This window comes from Engraulis encrasicolus, chromosome 24, assembly GCF_034702125.1.
Source record: "Engraulis encrasicolus isolate BLACKSEA-1 chromosome 24, IST_EnEncr_1.0, whole genome shotgun sequence".
Lineage (NCBI taxonomy): Eukaryota > Metazoa > Chordata > Actinopteri > Clupeiformes > Engraulidae > Engraulis > Engraulis encrasicolus.
The window spans coordinates 4615589-4637490 of record NC_085880.1 but is presented as its reverse complement, the minus strand read 5'-3'; the positions used below and the strand labels follow the sequence as shown (position 1 = coordinate 4637490).

The window sequence follows — 21902 nt, the reverse complement described above, 5'->3', positions numbered from 1 at the left end:
ACCGAAGCTGCCCCTGCCGAGCCCTCGGACAAGACGAGACCTTCGGGCGGTTGCAGTTCGGCTGGCGGGAGGGAGGAGCAACGACGACAGCAACGCTAAGTGTCCCCTTTTTCGAGCACTATTATCAGTATACCCTTCAGTTGTGCTGGCTACCTGTTTGCATGATAATTGGGCTGCTTTGTTTTTGAACCCTATTGCCCTGAGCTTGCTGTGCCTTGAATTGTTTGTCAGGACAACCTTTGTAAATCTCACCAGTGTGATCTGCTGTGGTGCTTCCCTTCACTTAACAGCAGCCCCAGGTGCGCCAGCCGCTATCCCCCCCCGGGCCCTTGAGTGCTATGCCCGGACTACTGATAACTAGCCTGCTCCTGTTTACTAGTTCGACTGTGTCCTACGCTGACCCAACGCTGTCCAGCCACTGACGAGCCCTCCCCCACCACCGGACGAGCCGTGCCGCCGCTGTCCATCCACTGACGAGGTCCCCGCCGGAAGAGTGTGCCCGCCACCACGCCAACGCTGTCCAGCCACTGACGAGGCCCCCCCACCGGACGAGCCGCGCCGCCGCTGCCCAACGCCGTCCATCCGCTGAAGAGGTCCCCGCCGGACGAGCCGCGCCGCCACTACGCCAACGCTGTCCAGCCACTGACGGGGTCCCCACCGGACGAGCCGCGCCGCCACTACGTCCACGCTGCCCAGCCACTGACGAGGTCCCCACCGGACGAGCCGCGCCGCCACTACGCCCACGCTGCCCAGCCACTGACGAGGTCCCCGCCGGACGAGCCGTGCCGCCGCGACCCCAACGCTGTCCGGCCACTGACGAGGTCCCCGCCCGACGAGCCGTGTCCTCCACTATCCCCCAACGCTGTCCAGCCACCGACGAGGTCCCCGCTGGACGAGCCGTGCCCGCTGCTACCCCCGACGCTGTCCTGCCACTGACGAGACCCCCGCCTGGCGAGCCACCCTCGCTGCCGCCCCAGTGACTCTCAGCTCCCCCCCCCGGTCTCCACCTTCCAGGGCCCTGACGATAGAGTTTCCCCCTTTTCCCTTTAGTATAAATTTGTTCTTAATTTTATCCCTTGTCTTGGCGTGTTGTGTGGTGTGTTGTGTTCCCTGGTGCAGAACGGGTTTAGTGGGCCTTGAGCGCGCCCCCCCCCCCTCTTGGTCACAATTGCGCACGGTGGGGATTGAACACGGGCCTCTCTATTGGAGTGCGGTTACGTTACCGCTCACCTACAAATGCTCGCATCATATGTCTGATAAAGACTTGATTTGACAAGGCATGCCCCAGTCTACAACATGATCGCATTTTCGACAATCGTTGATATGGACTTCCCCTGTACACCGTGCACGAGCGCAACGCCAGCTCTGATGAGCGCGGCTGAAGTGAAACTAGCCAAGGCGCAGCTTATCTTCAGTGGTGGAACGTGTCAGAAGCCGCCGTTAATTGAAACTCGGCTTTTGCGTGTAAACGCCGCTGAATTCAGCGCCAATGATGGAATGGTCCCCAGGTTACTATCACAAAGAAAAGAGATCACCCCGGTACTAAGGTCCCTACACTGGTTACCAGTGTCTTTCAGAATTGATTTTAAGTCTTATTTCTTTTTTTTAAACGTCTTCATGACTAAGGACCCCTGTACCTTAAAAATATGCTCCAAATCTACTGCCCTACCAGTGGACTTTCATCAACAACATTAACCCCAATTCCGAGTTCAAGTTGCTAAACAGTGCTATTTTTTAGACAGAGGTCAATTCCATCAGTCTTGCTAACATGAATTAGTGTTGCACCGATACAACTTTTTGGCCCCGATACCGATACCCAATACCTGACTGTGCAGTATCGGCCGATACCGATACCAACCTATTTGAAATATATATATGAAGGGCTGTAGTGCATATTACTTGGATGTAAAATCATTGCATGGCTTTTGTCAGGCTGCTGCCTACCTTTGTGAAACAAGAAAAGGACAAAGTGAATCCAGCAAAACTACCTCTATGAAGTAACTAATTTCAAGGCTGCTTAAGTGTCATACAAGCTTCTGGAAATGGTATCGGTGCCCTATTTGTTGGTACTCGCCGATACCGATTCCACCATTTTAGTGCCGATCTACCGATCCAACGATACTGGTATCGGTATCGGTGCAACACTAACATGAATCTAAGCTTAATTGTCCAGGTAATTTATTCTCCTATTCAAATCTGCTAGCTTGGAGGCAAGGGCTGCAAATTTAGCGCGTTAGATAGATTAATTACACCGCAAATTTAAGTGTGATAAAAAATTAATCACTATTCATCAAGTGCACACGCCTCTCTCTCTCTCCCTCTCCCTTGCTCACCCACACACGTGTGCCAAGTGAAATCTGCTCCTAGCTTCTCACATTTAAAAGAAAGAAATTGACAATAAAATCGACTTGACTTGACTTGACGATTTCAAAGCATAACACACGCCGTCTCTCTCTCTCTCTCTCTCTCTCTCACGCACCCAAACACAAACTTGCGCAATTCTCGTTCTATCTCCCTCTCTCATCGGACCATGTTGCCGATTTCCTGGAAAACATTTCGGGTGGTCTATCCATAAGTACAAATTCCTTCCCATTTCGTTGTGATTCTGTCTCAATATAGCGCACTTCATCCGCGGCTCCTCTGGCACAATTGCAAAGTGCTTGCCACAAGCAAAATAAAATGACACGACAAAAGAAACGACAGATCAGCAGAATTAAGTCCAGCAGTTTTTCTTCCACAAGTGGGTGAGCCCCCGTTTCCGTTTGCATCATGGAGGAAAATGTTCGATAATTATATGCAAGCCATACATGCTACTGGAAACACATGGCTCAACGTACGAAAACGTGCAATTCTACTACAATGCCTGGGTCCGGAGGGACAACGCATTTTCAACGACTTACCAGATCAAGGTGCGACATTTGATCAAGCCATGGCTGCTTTAGAAAAGCAATTTGTACCTTAAGTGAATGTGATACCGTTTGCAACAAGCTGATGAAAACGCTTCCCAGTATGTAGCAGCTTTGAGATCGCTAGCTTTACAATGCCAATTTGGAGCAATGGAAGGGGAAATGATTCATGATCAGCTTATCTCTTGTGCTTACCTGAGTGCGGTTAAGGATAAATTACTGATGGAGGAGGATTTAAATTTAGAGAAGGCACAGACACTTGCATCCCAAATTAAAGAAGCAGTTAAAAATTCTATGCTATGGTCTTCAGCTAAAAACCCGCCAACGGCATCAGCAGGGCCGGCGCCACGAGGGGGCCTTTTGGGGCGACGCCCCCTCACGCCACGTCTCACGCCCCCTTGGACATGAGTTCTCAAAAAAAAAAAAAAAAAAAGCTGGAAAATATGGTGAACTACGAGCTGTTGAGTTGTATAACGTATTTAACACCAAATGAATTAACTAAAATAAATATGTTTAAAAATAGTTTTGAGCCTTTATATGTTAATTGGGCAATGGGCACAATAGCAATAGGCCTAATTATCAACTTGCTTAAGTCTGAAGCAGCAACCTCTTATGTTTGTCCCCTAAAGCACACCGTAGCCTGGGGCAGTGTTTCTCAACCTTTTTTTAGGCAAGGCACCCTTTCAATTCATGAAAAATGTCAAGGCACCCCAAACCAACAAGCCATAAAATGGCATCGCATCCGATACCACACAAGCTTAGAAAAGTAACACATTTGGAAACGTCACACGACCTACGTTCGAAGTTGCAGCTGACTGGAGACCAGGGTTCACGTTAGCCGGCTGTGGCCGGACATTGGCCGTTTTGCATCATGAATGACCGGCAAAATAAAATGTCACCGGCCAAAATGTCCGACAAAAAATGACTAAAATTGATAAGTAAATAATATTAGCTCATTTTAAATATTGAATGTTACACAAAACACCAGTGATATGAAACTGGACAAAGCCGAAAATAGTTATGAATAGCCTATGTAAATGAACGTGTCATAGTCTAAACAGCACGCAATAGCCTAGTGTTGCTTGCGCTCTCGTCCCCCACGGCGTTCTCCCCAATCAAGTTGCTTCCCTATCACTTGACCCACGCTAGCTGATGTCGAGGAACAATTCAGGTTTTTTATTTTATTTTATCAGTAAACACAAAGGGCATTGCGCTTGCAAAACCGTTCCATGCCCAGTTGCGAAGTCAAGCCTGGGACCCAATGCGATGGCATGCGCAGCATCGCAGCATCGAATCACTTTCACTCTTACCTCTGCTGAAAAATGGTGGTGGATCTCCAAGTAGGCTAGGCTACACTGCCGTGCAATACTAGAACGCAGTAACTCAAAATGGTCGAAAAAAAATTTATATCGGAAATCGGTTCTAAACTACCTCATTTGTCTTGTGTCCAAAAATGGTGGTCCAACACCGTCCCGTTTTGGAGAAAACTCATTTTGAAAGTGCAAAAATGACCCGAAAAAGGTTAAACAAAAACGCAGTAAATCGGCGTGTTACTGCTGCACGTTCCAATGGGACTGGTTTGGGAGTAGACAGTAATACAAGCTAAGAACGCAGTAACTCCTGCAGTAACTCCATTTTGTGGCAGTAATACCAGCCAAGAACGCAGTAACTCTGTTTTTTGTGGCAAAAAGACACATAAATGTTGTTTTTTTGGGGGGGGTTTTTGTGTGCATTAAATTTCTATCCTAAACAAGCATTACCAGGAAGTGTCACCACCAATTTACCGACAACACAGTTGTCGCGCCATATGGAAAACTTTGAAGCCTTTTTTCTCAGTTTGCCGTTTTCAGAGTTACTGCGTTCTAAGATTGTAGGGCAGTACAGACGAGGGTCAAATTAAAGGTAGGGTTGGAGATCTTTGAAAAACGGTTCCTGTGAGCTATATTTTTGAAAATACACAGCCCGCCTCTCCCTTCAGCCCTCCCATCAAAGCCACGCCTTCAAAACACATGAACGCGCATGCAGTCTGTCAAGTGTTCGGATTATCCCGGGAACCCACGAGAGCTCACGAGGCGGGGGCGGGCTAGAAGCCTCGACAAATCGATTAGCCAAGCTAACTTCCAGCCATGGCACTGTCTCCGGCTAAGGTAAGAATGTTCAACATCACAATACACGCACAGGCCGTCATGGTTGCCATTTCAAGAAATATTGATGACAGTAGATGTATACTAGATTAGTTATTGAACTTGACTTGATACGTGTTACTTAGATATCTCATTCTAACTTCCTAACACTGATGACAGATGCTATACCGTCATCCCTAGACAGTAGTTCTAGCCAGTAGCTACAGTACTGACACATGGATTTATTTTGACAGATGTGTACAGCAGTATACATTTTACTATTGTATTTATATATACCCGACACCACAATCCGTAGTGTTTTAGGCTATGACTTCAGATTTCACTTGGGTTGTCGCACGCGCAGACACAGGGACAGAGGGAGTAAAGAAAAACAACCGAACTGATCAACGCTAATGAAATTGTTTTGGCTGACGATATTTTCATATGCTTTAGACCTTCCACGACCACGAGAGCTCCAGCTCTGACTTTCCTGACCCATCACACGACCTAACAGCCCAGTAGGACCGATGGCCAGAGATGGAGGAGGAGGAAGATAGACGCAGCAGAGGTCGGGGGTATTGATTAGGGAGACTCCAACAGAATTGACGCCCTGCTAACTGTAAGGATGTACATTCATCCCACAATAACATTATGTCCTGCTGTATTCCTCCAGATGAGTAAGTATTGTAATGGATGTTATCACAACAGATGTACTCTATATCGCAACACGAGTAGGCTACACGAGTACACCTGTTGTGATAACCATTTACAATATTTCTACTCCTATGAGTAGTAGTGTGATATTACATGGTTGTAGGTACACAACACCAGTGGTAGTTCAAGTACATCCATAAAAGCCCATCTACTTCATACATCTGTGTAACCCCTGGCATAACACCAGTTTGTAAGAAATTGTCTGAAAACGTTGTATGCATACAATTGGCACATCTTTATTTATATACACAATAATGATTGCTTATGTCCATGTTGGTCTTATTGTCAATAGAGTTATTTAGTCCCCATCATCAAATAGAAAATGCACTACATAAAATGTATTTATTGCTTTGCAGGCCTTGATTCAATCATTGAATTTGAAGCAATCCCATCGGTTACTGCAGCGTGCCCTGACCTGTGACCCCAGTTTGATGTTCGACCTGGCACATGACATCTGGTCCTCAGTCACAGCCCAGTAGCACAACCAACCTGGCGCCTCTGCGCAATCTGTAAGGAGATGGCCATGAACATTGAAAGGAAATGCTGTGGTCTTCTCAGTTTTGATGGAAGACTTTGGGCTGATGTAGGACCAGGTGAGACAAACGGTCTCTTCAGGCATGCAGCCTACAGACAGTATGGGGCACTTGAACAGGGCTGACGTTGTAATACACAGTACAATACCCAGGATAAGCCAGGGTTACCCTGCTCCACTAGAGCAATATAAAAAGGTTTATACAGAGTACGGTATAAAACACACAAATCGGCAGTGTGCAGAGTTTTATTATTTTTCATTATCTGTAGGAGCATTCATCTGTACATTTATACATCTCACCTTTTTGGTTTGGAACCACGTTTGTCTTGTTACCATTGTTTTTTTTTCATACATAGAAAATAAATGCAACCTGTCAAATAATCTTCTGATTGTGGTTTTGTGGAATATATAAATTATGTAACCTTGCATTTTCAGTCAGAGAATGAATTAAAAAAAAAGCCACACAGTCAAATTGTGTCCACCAATATTTACTGTCATTGAAATGTATGGACATTTTAAACAATGTATTACACATGACACTAGATACATTACTTTATACTATATTTACAGTTGTCATTACCACACAAAAAACTCTGGGAAGGTGGGTAAGTGCAGCAACTGTGAAGGGCCTAGTCTGAGGTTGGAGGCGTCTGTGCTGTAAAAAGATAAACAGAATTAGAAATCACATATTTGACAGTAGCTCCAGTGACATTTTAAATGCAAGTAACCTGGGTTGTTGGGGCAGGGACACCAAAAATAACTCCTTTATCTGGGCTCACCTGGTTGTGAGTGTCTGCGGTCAGCCATCCCTCTTAGGGTAGAAAGTCTTCTGCGCAGGACGGTGCCCTGAAGGTTGACGTTCACAGTATGCAGCCTTCATGTCCTGGAACTTTTATCGTGCAATTTTCCATATCTGAAACAAGCAATATGTTAGACTATATTAGGGCTTCATTACATCAAATTACACAGCAGGGTTTTACAGGGTGTTGGCTACAGTCCCAGGACCAAAGTGGACTTGTGTGCCTTGCTCAAGTGCACTTCAGCTGTGGATGGAGGTGTAGGTAGGGAGAGGTAAGGATGGGATTTCAACCTGCTTCTCTCTGATCTTAGGACCACCTCTCACCATCAGGTGATGGCTGGCTGCTACCTCAAATTTCATTCATGGCCCAAGTTATGTTCTGTAATCAGCATTGTTTTTACCTTACACAAATAAATGTAAATGCATTCAGCACCATGGGGGCTGTGAAGACCTTTGAGAATATTTGCAGAACTACATACTGAATTGAGCCATCCGCCTTTCTCTTGGTTGGTGTGTTGAGATGGTGACTGCAGTCCAGGCTTCTTGGATCGGAGGAGAAAAGCTGTAGCTTTTACTGGCATAAGTATGTGGTTGTGGAAGGACCCTGTCTGCTGTTGACCTGAGGGAAAAAAGAGCACAAATTGCATATTAGCACAGAGCCCATGCTTAGACCATAGACAGATAAATCATCTGGCACAATCTGCATGCAACCAACAGAACCTAGAAAGAGAAATATTAGCAGCAATACACAAAGGGGACAAGTATACAAAAAACATGCAAAGTGTTCTGGTAAGGTGCATGGAGGTAGTCTGTGTTGATTCCAGCAACCTCAAAGACTGAAAAGTGTCCCAGTGTGTTGAATTGAAAACTTGGCACGTGCGCGCATACATAGGAATATAATAATTTAGTCTAGTGTATCAATTACAACTACAGGATCTGTTCGCTTTTGTCAGATTGTTTTTCAAAGGCAGATCATTCCAAAAAGGATAGTAGTATCTGCAACTGGACGAAATTACACCCACAAACATGAATAAAATAAGCTACCAGTGTGCGGTGATTCATTCTTCATTTACTTGGCAGCCTTGATATGTTGTGATACAGGAGCAAGGAACAGCTATGGAAAACACCACAACCTTGGAATGGACAAAGCAGAACATTTCAATATAACCAGGGTAAAACAAATAATGTACCGGCATCTCCATGTGATCATTCAGTGTAGCCATCACAATAAAGATCTGCCGTGTAGCCGTCATGGTCATTAGGTGGTATTTATGAAATGCAAAACTACTGTCTTCTCAAAAACGACATCAGCGAGTTAACAACATTACACTCCCAATCAGGGCTTTGAACCGGTTCAAGGAACGAAAACGAAAACCAGGAACTTTTTGTATTTTACAGGGAACAGAAACGAAACCGGAAACGTTATTATTTTTTATGTTCTGGAACGGAAACACTTATTTAAAAATAGTGGTAACCGGTTAATACCGGTTAATACCGTTCCTCAAAAAAAAAAAAAAAAGTAATTATTTTCCTGCGCACGTTACCATGACGGCTGAGGTTCACGTCCTGTGTGACATCAGACATTCTCTGACTGAATGGAGAGAGAGCTATGGATTACAAAGTCTCCACTACACATCTTAAATAAGAGAAACCACTGTCATACAAAAGGGCAGAGTTTCCATTGCATCATTATAAGATATTGCAGAGAAGCACGTGTAAAGCGCACCGAGAATGTTATTGGGCGTCCATGGCCGCTTCAAATATGCACAAACTCACAATGTCCATCATAGCGCTCCCCGTGACCCAAGTCAGCATGGAACGCACATTTTCATCATTGAGGTTTATTCTCCGCTTAGGTCATCCCTGATTGACAAAATTCTGGAGAATATTCTTTTCATCCGCTTGAATAAACAGTTTGGAAGTAGGCTGACTCATTTGCACTTCTGTCTTTCTTGGTTAATTAACGTCAGTTAGGCCTATGGGGAGTAATCAGCTGACAGGAACGAAATTAACCGTTCCGGGAACAATATTTTTTTGTTCTAACCGGTTCGGGAACGTCAATTTATTGGTGGAACTTATAACCGGAAACGTTATAATTCCGTTTCTGTTCAGAACGGAACGTTTGGAAAAAAATAATGGTTCAAAGCCCTGCTCACAATCATGTAAACATTTGAAAACCCAAGGCAATCTATTTCGCAATGCTGGAGCGGCGAACAGGTTGTGCTTGTGCTTGCTACTATTACCAGCGTCATACAACAGAGACGTACCAAAGCAAAACATGCAAACGATATATTTTTGTAAACCACTAGAAAGACATGGGCTTTGCTGGTCAACGTAATGTGTGCGTAAACATGTTAGGTTACTTACTACGGGGTGAATCCGTATTCAGTTACTGAACGCGGATGGAGAAGGGGTGCTTCCGTCCTCCCAGCTGGTTTGTCTGGCTCGTTCGCACAACTAGTAGCAAAACACACAAGAGTAACCGTCTGAGTTACACAGAGCAATTCTGAAAACGTGTTCATGTGCACAGAATAAATGCCACAGGGGGGGAAAACACAAAAAAATAAAGCGATTGAGGTAGCAGCTATGTTAAGCAAGGTAGCAGCTAGATATGTTGGAGCTTGAGCTAATCCTCTGACCCCTCTCAATGGATACTTGCTTAAAAAAAGACACCACTGTGTCCTAAACCAATTCACAAAATATTATACAAATATATTACCTCACCTCTCGATTAGAAATATGGTCATCAAAGCGTATTTGAAGCCGCTGCCGTAGCCGACATCTGTGTCCAAGAGTGTCAGGCCCCATTTCAGCCCGTGTTGGAGTCTGGTCTTGCGAGTCCGATGACTATAATCCAAGGGAGTATGTTATCCTGACATGGTTAGTCCAGTGTTCCAAAAGCCAAAGGTATTCCTGTAGCTCTGCAAAAGCCACCAAAGTTTCCAAGTAGCTCAGCCTGCTGCTAACTCTCGTTACCTTGCTACTAGCCGAGTGATGATGAGCCTTGTCGCGTGTCGTGTGAATGAATGATGGGGGCGGGGTCGGTCAAGTTCACGAGTCGGTGAACGCGCAGGGAGGAGGGGTGAGTGCTGGCGGTTGATGGACGTGTCAGAAACAAATAGAAGTGATGATGAGTATTACTTCTATTGGTTGCCGTTTTCTTCTGACTACGCCCTCTACACTGGACCAAAAGATAACGTTTTTTTTCCAAACACTCTATTTCAATGGGTGCTATGGCGTCATGAGGAGTTTTTTAGATGATATGGTAAAACATGTGCCAGAAAAACATCTCCTATCCCACCTTTAAACATTTCAGAGAACGATATGCTCATGAGAAGTCCCAGTAAAAGTGCTTTTCATCACCGGCCAAAATGGCTAGTGGATGTATCTCACACGCCCACATATATAGAGCGTCTATTCCCTTGAGAGCGCAGGAACGCAATGCGATACAGTTCAAATTTCAGTAGCGTTGTTACCGTTACTGCACAACCATTACAGTCATCACATTGTTACTCAATTTGAGTAGGGAAATTCTCTTCGGGTTTGCTGATAAAACACAATGTTTTCAGTCGATAACTTGGCTAGATATGCCTATGCGTGCAGCACGGCTGGCTGCTTTTTTTCTTTCAGTTCGTTCGAGCTCTCGGGTATGTGAAAGAGAGCGCGCGTTTGCTCCCCGTGCATACAGGCAGCCAACTGGCCCAATGCTAGTGAAATTTAAGTTTTGCTGGTAGAAAACACCAATTTACTATCCACTTTGACCCATTAGGGAGTGTGTGTTTGGCTATATGAGGGAAGGTCCGTCAGATATTCTAAATGTCCGGTATTCTGCAATGCAGCCGGCCACTTGTCCGGCCAGTAAGAATTCTAGCGTGAGCACTGGTGGAGACCTATATTTACTTTATTTTATAATTGTGCGTAAATAGCAGATGAAAGATTCCACTGACTAACATTACCTTATCAATTTAGACGAGGGGTGCCCAAACTTTTTTTAACCGAGATTTACTTTTGAAGTTGATGGTCTGCCGTGATCTACCAAATCAAATTGAAGGATGTCAGTATTATTAATAGTAATAATAATAATAATAATAATAATAATAATAATAATAACTAACTATGAATCAAGCGAAAGGGAGTTTTTCCTCACCCCTGATGCCACCAGGGGCCGCACCTGAGCGCCCAATCTCTGTGTGACTATCTATGACTTATGATCGGCCCAGCCACTATGGACCTTACACATCTAAGAATCCTGGTCCTAACCTACGTTGACCTTATGACTCTACATTCTCTGTCTATCTCTTCTTCCTCTGCCTTCCTGCTTTTTCTGCCTCTCCTCTATACCTCTCCTTTTAAATCTATCTCTAACAATGTTTTTTCCCATTTGTTAAGCACTTTGAGTTACATGCCTTGTATGACACAGTGCTATACAAATACAATTATTATTATTATTATTATTATTACTTTCACTCAAATGCGATTGAACGTCTGGGGAAAATAAAGCATTGCGATTGGACTGAGGACGCACGTGCTGAGCGAGCCAAATAAGGCACGGGGGCGTGGTCCAATGCCACCGAGATGCAGGTCATCTTCCCCACGAAAATAGTTGCCTCAAGCGGACTGAAATCACAACTTTTCCCCTTTCTCCCTGGATCATTTACAATGCTACATTAGCTACCCTGTGTTAGCATAGAAAAACGATTTGTCAAATGGTAATGTGGAGTAACTTTGTTGTGCTTCATTACTTCGTGGGGCACTTTTACATCAATATATGGAAGCCACAACATTTATAGTCGCTTAGGGACTTTAAATTAAGCAAAACTTTCATGTGAAAATCAACAGGAAGTGCCGCCATGTTTTTCTCACTGGCAAAGAGCACGGTCTCTTGGCGCCATCATGTGGTCAACGAGCATGCGTGGAACGGCTGGATTTATTGTAATTCCGAATAAAAGGTTACATGACAGAGGAACGTGTTTAATCGGATTTAAAAGAGGAATAAACCACCCACTTTAATCGGACTTAAGTTTAAATCGGAATAAACTTAAATCCTGTTCGGTAAGTATTTACATGATATTTTTAGAGTGGAATTAAGTTTTAATCAGATTTAAAGTGAGTTAAATCGGACTTAAGTGTCTCATGTAAACGCATAGATTGTGTGATATAGGACTACATTTTTAAGATTGTCAAACTGAAACTGTCAATATCTACTCTCGCTGAATGTTTGTGTTATAATCGCGCATTTGCCGGACAGTAATACACCTCACGGTTGTTGCACTTGATATAGCCAACCTCGCGGTCGTCGCGCTTGACTTTTTTTTTTTTTTGCAAACTGAATTCATTTGTAGTTGTGACTCCGCTGGCATTCTAACGCAGAGCACAACTGTCAGGTCAGGCCAAATCGATGTGGGTCAGTGCGTTAGGGTCTAGAACTAGCTCTAGAAATCTAGTAGCCTGGCTCTGACTTTGCTGTACCTGCTGTGCAGCTCCTCCCTCTCTAAAGGAGCCGGTGCCCCTTTTAACAGTCAGTGGCAGATTCATTCTCTCTCTCTCCCTCTCTCTCTCTCTCTCTGCCCATTAGAAATGCTGAATTGTTCAGGTCATTTTGTTTAAATAGTCTAAATGTTTGATAGATTTATCTGTATTTGCCTCTACAATTTATAGCACTGTTCATTTTGAAATATCAGTATATTATGACTGTAAATGCTTCCTAACATATTCGAAACACTTTTCAAATTTTGCAGTGATTTTTTTTTCATCACCAAATATCAACCATTTTTTTGATGATGAGATGCATTTTTGGAAAAAAGAGATGAGCTCTGGTCTAATGCGCCATCTTCAGAAACCCCCTAGGTTTTTTGTCATTATCTCGCTAGCGTGCCTATTCTGATTGAGCCATTTTGATATAGATTAATCTAGATTAATCTAGATTAATTTAATAATTACAGTGAGATTAATCTAGATTTAAAAAAATGATCTATGCCCAGCCCTAATTATTAATCACCATTATTATGAACAAAATGTTTTTAGTAGGCTACTATGGCCGTATCTTTTCAGTGTGTTTTTAAAGTGTGTTGAATAGCCTATGTTTACAAAGCAATGCAGCAATGATAGTATGCAGAGATAATTTCAGTCCTACACAAGTCATAAACAACTGAAACAATTTAAAAATGATAAACATTTGGTATATAAAAGCCATATGTAGGCACATAGGCCCTATTTCTAAAATATGATGAAGCACTATGCACATGCCTTCAGTGGTACAAATTAAAAAGGGCTCAGAAATTCACCATTTGTTAGGTAAATAGTAGGCTAGTTACGTTCATTTTACTATGAGAGAGAGAGAGAGAGAGAGAGAGAGAGAGAGAGAGAGAGAGAGAGAGAGAGAGAGAGAGAGAGAGAGAACTCATTGGATTGGTTAACACCCCTGTTAAGAGTTTTTTTCCAGCTCTCTGGGACAGTAGCACAGCAAAGGCTTCCTATTGTGAGTTTGGCCAATCGTTTTGTGCACAACTGGAGCAAGAAACAGCACAAATTAAAGTGAATTCCATACATGTCAACAACTAACATTTCCCTTACACGCGGCACGCGATGTAAACGCAATTAGCGATGATGCATGCGACTAGCGATTTGGACGAAGATTCTCGCATATTGCCGCGTCATAACGCATAGAGATGGGATTTATGGCTCTTTGACGGGATCTGGATCTTAGTGGCTCGTTCCTTTCAAAGAGCCGTTCAAAAAACTGGCTCTTTTGGCTCTTTTTTAAATTATTTATTCAGTGTTTAGAATGTAATATTTTGACTCCGCCTCGAGGTAATTTTGTCCAAACAACAACTGAATATTCTCCTGCTTCTAAAGACCGTTTTTGCCACTCTGTAAGGCAAACAATTGTGTTTTTCCCCAAGTTTAATTACTCTGGTCGAAGTCACATGCTTAAAATTAATGAAAAATGAACGAAATAACGGTCGAGTGGCTCCCCCAGCAGTGATCCGGTTCCCATCGTTCACTTCAGGGAGCCGTTCAAAAGAACTGGCTCGTTCATGAACGACACATCTCTAATAACGCATCGTTGCGCTCATGTTCTGTTGGACACCCGATGTCACGTGTGCACACATGAATCAACTGCAATACCCTTACGGTCACTTCCTAATGCTTTCCCCTCATTCTGTGTTACAGTGGGACTAATTATCTAACCAATACAGTACCAGCAGCTTGCTACATAGCCTACTTTTGAAAGACAGTATTTTCCCCGTCACATTACATGTCTCACGATCGACTGCCACTCCCCTCGAGATCGACTGGTAGCTCGCGATCGACTGGTTGGGCACCCCTGATAGACGAATATGTATTATATTACATCATTTATTTATCAGCCACGTTTCCTCGGCACCTCTGTTGAGAAACACTGGCCTGGGGTACGTCATCCAGTTTACTGCCAAAGTTCCCTCATACAAAAAAATCTGCTTACTGCTGCCACATTTCTGCTAATAGTTGTGTTTTCAGTTGTAGTGGGGTTTGATATAACATTGATTTGTATCTCCTTATAGTTGAAATAATATAATTAGCAACACATTTTGGATGTGGGTAGTGAGTGACATTACTAATGTCTGAAGAAACGGAAGAAAACGTTTTCCCATACACGAGATGAATTAGCAATGCAAATCCCCATTTCTTGCTAGCAGTGTGTGTAAACCCTTTGGATTAAAGAAATGGAATACTTGCGAGAAGTCCTGCGATGATCAGGACAGTGTTTTAAGGTAGGCCGTTTGGTTATTTATTAGCCGGCTGTGGCATGTCAACAATGGGGTGTTTTTGCTGTGGAGAAGTAGTTTCGCTGAAGCAGGTTCAGCTCTTTTAGAGTGTGAGATATCGCTGTAAACGGTAGGCTATTTAAATGCAAACATGCCAAAACAACAATACAATGGAGTGCACATTTCGAGTCGCGTGATGCTTGAGTAACCTGTGTGAATGCATTCACCACTTCAGAGTTATTTTGACAGCACTATCTTTAGTAGTACTGTAGTAGGATCGCTGGTTTCGTGGATGGATTTTGGTAAAGGATACCAGCTACTCTGGCAGCGTGCATGCGTGTGTTTGACAGTCAACCATCGGCTTTCGTTCAGGCTATGTGTGTGTGTGGGTGTGTGTGCGTGCGCGCGCGTGTGACTAGCCTGTGTGGACAGCAGTCACTGACGCGTCCATTAAAAACCAAAGCTAGTAAACACCACATATCTGTAGCCTACGTCTTCAAGGTGTTGGAAGAGTCACGTGATGCTTGGAAATCGTTCTGTTAATCCAGAATTTGTATTCGTATTAATGTTTCGCATTTGAGACGCAACGTGCAACTGAATGCTTTGGAAGGGAACGACTGATAACGTTATGTGTAAGTAGGCTAACACCCAAACATACCCACCACACACACATTTTGGAGACACAAACATTTTTTTCCCCGTCTGTGCCTTTGCTTCTGTTTTGCACTATGATCGAGGTGAAATAACAGTGAAAGTGTGCGTTTAGGTGTGTAGGTGTGTTCATGGTGTGTAGCCTAAGTGTGTAGAAGTAGGCTACATTTGGGGTTCAATATTGTGGGTGTGCGTGCTTGCGTGAGTGTCTCGCTGCTCAGATCATTCCAATAATAGTAGTAAAAATTACTTCCATCATTATTGACAGGGTCTGACAACGGCCTAATACACGACAGTGGCCTAATACACGAGCCCTCCATTAGCGCACCTACGTTTACACGCGTTCACGCAAAAAGTGAATGATATTGACATTTATTGAACAATTAATTAAACATGAAATTGCAAGGTATATGATGAATGGATCTCTTTTGCGCAGCCTCAGGCTCCCGTCTTCTCGTAGGATTCCATGGTCGGACTGCATATCCTCCCATCGGAGATGGAGGTGGCCGTAGCCTGCCCCCTGTCAGACGGGAACCACTGGTGACGGTGGCCGGAGGGGTGGAGGTGGCGTCAAAGTCGGCTTACATCAGAAAGCAGGGAATGGAATGACTGACAGCTTTTTAAAAAGAACGAAGGGAAGGAACGATGCATTTGTAACAAAAAGGGGAATCCCCAATCTCGCGTCGTGATTGGTTGACAAACCTGGGAAGATGTTGATGCGAGTGACCAGTCAATAGAGAGAGTCTGATTGGTTAATAATAGTTAAGTTCACAGCCGAGTAATTCGAATCTCCCTGGTAGAACTTACACAGGCTCCCATTAAATGTGGCAAAAAGGGACATTTTGCTAAATTATGCAAATCGTCAAAGAGTGAAGTGAGAGAAGCTACGTAAAATCAGATTAGTTACTTATGTAAAAGGTGAATTGCCTGTACGTGGATGCTTACCTGCTACAGTTTACATTGAAGATGACAAAAAAGTCTACACTCACTTCTAGATCATGAAAGCTGGATCGCCACTGATGGGGCTTGACCTGATTAAAGCACTCAATGTGAACATAATGGGAGGCAAGGTGAATGCTGTGAAGAACATTGATTCTACTTCACCCCAGCAGCTCGGTTGTGTGAAAGGTATCATTCACAAGGTCCAAGTGAACAGCACGGTGCAGCCAGTTCGCCAGAAGCTGAGACGGTTGCCGCTGAGCATACAAGAAGAGGTGTCGGAGGAGCTGAATCACTTGCTGCAGGCCGGCAACATTGAGCATGTGGATGCATCTGAATGGGTGAGTCCTCTTGTTGTTGCACAAAAGTGCTAAGGTGGAATACGGCTCTGTGTTAACTTCCAGAGCCCAACAAAAGTGTGATCATGGACTGTTACCCGCCTCATATGGAGGATTTGTTCTCGTCATTAGCAGGCACCACACAATACAGTCAGATTGACTTGAGCTCAGTTTATCACCCGTTACCACTGTACACTGAGAGTCGCAACCTCACTGCCTTCATAACACACGATGGTCTATACCGATTCACACTGACAACTCTTCAGCACTGACAACTCTTGTCAACACCAAAGGCATGAACAGAGCCGGCATGACGATTGCAAGATGGTCTGCTAAGCTGATGTGCTACTAATGCGACATGCAGTATAGGCCAGGGAGTGAAAACGTCATGGCAGACTGCCTGTCCCGTCTTCCCCTCACTGACTCCAGGTCAAGTCAAGTCAGCTTTTATTGTCACTTTCTTCATATGCACAAGACATACAAGGGAAATGAAATTACATTTTCTCTCTATACCATGCCAGGACAAGACATATACAAGACTGACATTTTACAGACTGACATAGTGCAAGACATGACAGGTACAGTGATGGACTGGTAACAATAAGTGGTCAATAATAAATACAGTACATATAAACATTTAACATTCAACATGTAACAGAAGATAGATAAATATAGAATGTGGACATTACAATAATAGAAGTAGAAATAATAACAGTGACAGCAGCAATAGTGTGTGTATTAGAGCTGGGCGGTATACCGTTAAAAAACCGTGATCTCGGTTTACACTACACAAGGTTCTCTTTTTGATGAGAGGCGGTTTTGATGTTGTTGTTTATAGCCTACAATGTTATGTGCGTGAGCTTCATACTCCGTGTCACACTTCCAAAGATTCTTCTAATTCATAAGTCTCTGACACTTCATTTCAACTCTGCTAAGTCCACTGTTGTTGCTATTCTACAAGGGAATGTCACCACAATGTAAGATGTTGATTGAACTAATAAAATAATTGGTTAATCGCGCTAGAGGCTAGTGAGAGTGAAACATGATGAACACACATGGCATGGATGAATCATGACAAACATTTAAATTCATTTAGCCTACCTTTGATCTCACAATAAATAAAAGGCAATTCTATGTGGTGCTATGTTAACAGGCTACAACAATTATCTGATTCTTAACTGTATTAAATTACCATCCCAACTGTGTGTGCAGCACTGCTGTTAAGACTGCTTATAAGCTAAGTAGCCAGGGCTCTCAAGTCTCACGCATTGAGCGTGTGACACACTCTTCAGAGTGTTTTCACACTCTCACACGCCACACTTACGTTTTCACACGCCCGTCCAATTCACTCACCAGAGTCAAATTTTCGCCTGGCTGCTGTTTCAGCTTTGCTAAGGGTTCTGATGAACCCTTGCAGGCTCAGGCACGCATGAGACAGTGTACTTGGATGCATCAACCTACAGGTGTTGTGCGCCAGCTTGCACAACAATGGTGACAACTCTTTAAAATGTAAAATAAACCCATCCACCCCAACATCGCGATCATAAAATGTTCACAATAATATCTCCAGTATATTTACACCCCCAGTACATTAAATAATCACAAACACACTTAAAAATGAAAAACAGTAATAGCATAACCCACTCCCAGCGTGCTCAGCTTCAGGAAGTAACAGGCACGGGCTAGCTCTCAAATGGTGCACTTGTGCACTTCGGGCACTATGTTTCAGTGCGTAACTAATACGGCATGCACACTGAAACATGAACACTAAGCACAAGTGCACCATTTGAGATTCAGCCACAGTGTCACAGGGTGACTATCAGGCGGAATCTATAAGAAATGGCGTTGTTTTCCTTGGGAGAGTTTTAGAAGACGGACATGTGGAATCGGGAAACGCACACGCCAATCTACTGAGTGTAAACAAGCGCAGGTGGAGGAATGGGAGGATGGGACCGGTGATTGGTGGTTTTCGGGTGGGCCATTGGTTAAATGTTCAGTTGCAAAACATGACGGGAGACGACTGGGGGGAGAGGAGGACGCAGCGAGAGCGGGAGAGAGAAAGTTCGGAGGTGGAGGGACGACCACGACCCCGAAGCAGGAGACGTGATGACCGTGAGCCGGTGACCGGATGGGACCAGGCAGGAGCCAGACGATGACTGCGCGATCCTATGGATCCGGATGGAGGAAACCGACTGCTCGACAGAGGGAGCGGAGGCGGCACATTGCCAGATGGATGCCCACGACCCGAGCAATGCTATTAAAGCCTCGTTGGATAAGTTACTCATCGTTTTGCCTGGTCGCCATGGTCTCCCAGTTGGAGTCCTCTCCAAGATGTGCGCTGCGCACTATGTGCATGGACGTTCTCTCCTCTCCTCCTCTCTCTCTCTCTCTCTCTCTCTCTCTCTCTCGCTCTCGCTCTCGCTCCTGCGCTCTCTCTCCGGTCGCTCTCTCTCCCTCTCTCTTTCCTTGTCGTGGCCCGGCCAGTGGTTAGAATAGTCATATTTCATTAGACTGACAAGGCTACTGATTTCGTTTAGTGTGTTTATGTTTGGGTTGCCGTGCATGAAGAAAGCTGTGCATTCATATTCTTGCTTTGGCACCTCATGTTCTGAGTTTAGATGTAGTGTTGTGATGAGGAAAAAGGAGCAATATCACATTTGTGGCTATAGAATAGCTGAATGGCTAGTGACTTGGGATAACCACAAGTCACAATGGCCAGCAAGCGGAAAAGTTAATGTCAAGACCTGACACACACACACACACACACACACACACACACACACACACACACACACACACACACACACACACACACACACACACACACACACACACACACACACACACACACACACACACACACACACACACACACACACACAGCTGTGGTTGGTGAATAAGAGTGGTTCATCTCATGTGCCATAAGCAAAGAGCAGCCAAAATGGATGTTATTATTATCATTATTATTATTCTTTGTTTGATCTATGCATTTCCTGAAAAGAACCTTTGACATTTAGTTTATTAAAAAAGAAAGAATGCACTTCTTTGTCCGTGTGTTCGTATATCTGTATGCCGTGCAGTATTTCACTGGAAATATAATAATTAATGAGGAAATGTCAGTGCCAGCACCCATCTTTTGCATGGGCCTTTGGGTTTCTCAAGCTGACTTGGTTGTTTTGAAAGGCAATATATAAAATGATGATGATGATGATGATGATGATTATTATAACACACACAAAATATTCAACATATTTTAGTTTTCTTTACTAGATGAAACAAATGTCATAACTAGGCCTATTAGTGCTACTTATGTGTTATTGTTGTTGTAATAACCGGCCGATGGGCCGTTGGGCCGAAGGTTCGGTGCGCCACCCAGCCCTCCCCCCCCCAATCTCACTCCCAACAAACTTCAAAACTTGAGAGCCCTGTAAGTAGCCTAGCTTTCAAATGCAATGGGCAGACAAGATACATTGCTACATTGCTATATTTGTTTGAAATGATTTGGGGGCAAAATAGGAGCGAAACACATCGCAATATGACACAAACTACTGGACAAAATACATTCTACGTTGGATTTGGACTTTAATTCAAAGACAATATGCACACAATGTCAAGTAAATCCGTTTGTTTTCCGTGTCTGTCTTCAGTCTGTTTCGTTTCTTTCCCACTGTTGTTTACTCGCTAGTTAAGTCCAGCGGCAGCGCAACACGCCGGATGTGTTGCCAGGTGTAGAACGACAAATAAGCAATTAGTGTTGCCAGGTGTAGAACGAAATAAGCTGTTTTGGGCTGTCTTGAAAAAAGTCCAAAACAGCTACTTATAATCATTTAACCCTTCTTCCTTGAAAAATCTATGGTACCCTGGTCAAGATTTTAGGTTATTTTATGAAATGCTGCATTTTCTCTCATTTAATTTAAGACTTTGTTGGATAGGGAAATATAAACTATAAATTATAGAAAATATTATTGAAATGAAAAAATGATAAAATATAAATGGAGATTAATTTAAATTCATGATTCTCTCTCATTTTAACATTTAATTTAAGTCTTTTCCTCAGAAAGATTAAGATTTGGGGGGAAATCGTCGCATATCAAAAAACCGTGCAGAAAACCGTGATATCAATTTTCATCAAGAAAACCGTGATGCTAATTTTTTCCAAAACCGCCCAGCCCTAGTGTGTATGTTGCAGGACTGAGGTAGTGCAGGTAAGGTGCAGTCCCTGGTACATTGTGTGTGTGTGTGTGTCTGTGTCTGTGTGTCTGTGTGTTCCTGTGGGGTAGTGCAGGTCCAGTTCAATAGTGGAATACAAAAAGTCAAAGCTGTGCTGTACTACACTGTCCAATACCACTGCGGAAACTGACGGAGACCTCAGCACAGATATAGCTGAGATTACGCTTCACAATGCATTGCCACTTGCCAACTTCAAAGTTGTCCCATACTTACACAGCTGAGACATGTGATTCACTCAGGGGGGCCCAAGGTGAAGAAATCGCTACAAGCTGAACAATAGCCATTCTACTAAGTGCGACATGAACTTGCTGTTGAGGCTCCCCTGATCTTACGAGGTACACGTCTGCTGGTTCCTGAGCCTCTTCAGGAGAAAATCGTGCATCTGGTGCACAAAGGCCATCAAGGCGTGGTCCACACAAAGCAACGCCTCAGAGAGCTCTACTGGTGGCCACACATGGACGATCTTGTCCCTCAAGTCCAGCTCTCTTGCTCAATCTGCCAGTCATGTGACAAAACAGCCAGAGCTTCTCCAGCCCAATTACAGCCGATTGACCTTCCTGGGGGCCGTTTTCAGCATGTGGCAATTGACATCATAGGCCCATTTGAGCGTGCGGCCCATGATTGCAGATTTGCCATTACTTTCATCGACTACTTCAGTAAGTGACCGGAGGTGGCCTTCACCTCAAATGCAACTGCTACAGTGGTGAAATGCTTTTCCATTGTGTTCACTCATTAAGGCAACCTCCTTATAATAATTTCTGACAATGGGCCACAAATCACACCCTCTGCTTTTGCCGACTTGCCAAAGGAAAGAGGCATGAAACACATCAAGACAAGTGTATACCACCCACCCAAGAATGCTTCAACCGTGTCTTAAAAGACTGTATCCAGGCAGCAGTGGTAGCCCAGCATCCATGGAAGC

The 21902-nt window shown here is 43.9% G+C and overlaps 1 protein-coding gene and 1 long non-coding RNA gene across 4 annotated transcripts in view; both read right to left on the bottom strand.

Annotated features, from left to right (window-relative positions):
- LOC134441312 (uncharacterized) overlaps positions 1-21902 on the bottom strand; it is a 139271-nt gene that overhangs the window by 77847 nt on the left and 39522 nt on the right. The gene's annotated exons all lie outside the window — the stretch shown is intronic.
- Positions 6154-10546, bottom strand: LOC134441866 (uncharacterized). 3 transcript variants are annotated; one of them, XR_010033216.1, is made up of 5 exons: positions 9799-10546; positions 9442-9531; positions 7554-7693; positions 7055-7188; positions 6154-6930 (listed from the first exon to the last, which is right to left on the bottom strand). It is a non-coding gene; the product is annotated as an uncharacterized LOC134441866 (long non-coding RNA). The 3 variants fall into 3 exon arrangements; XR_010033215.1 differs by lacking the exons at positions 9442-9531; positions 9799-10546 and adding an exon at positions 8119-8727 and having other exon boundaries at positions 6743-6930; XR_010033214.1 differs by lacking the exon at positions 9799-10546 and having other exon boundaries at positions 6748-6930; positions 9442-9776.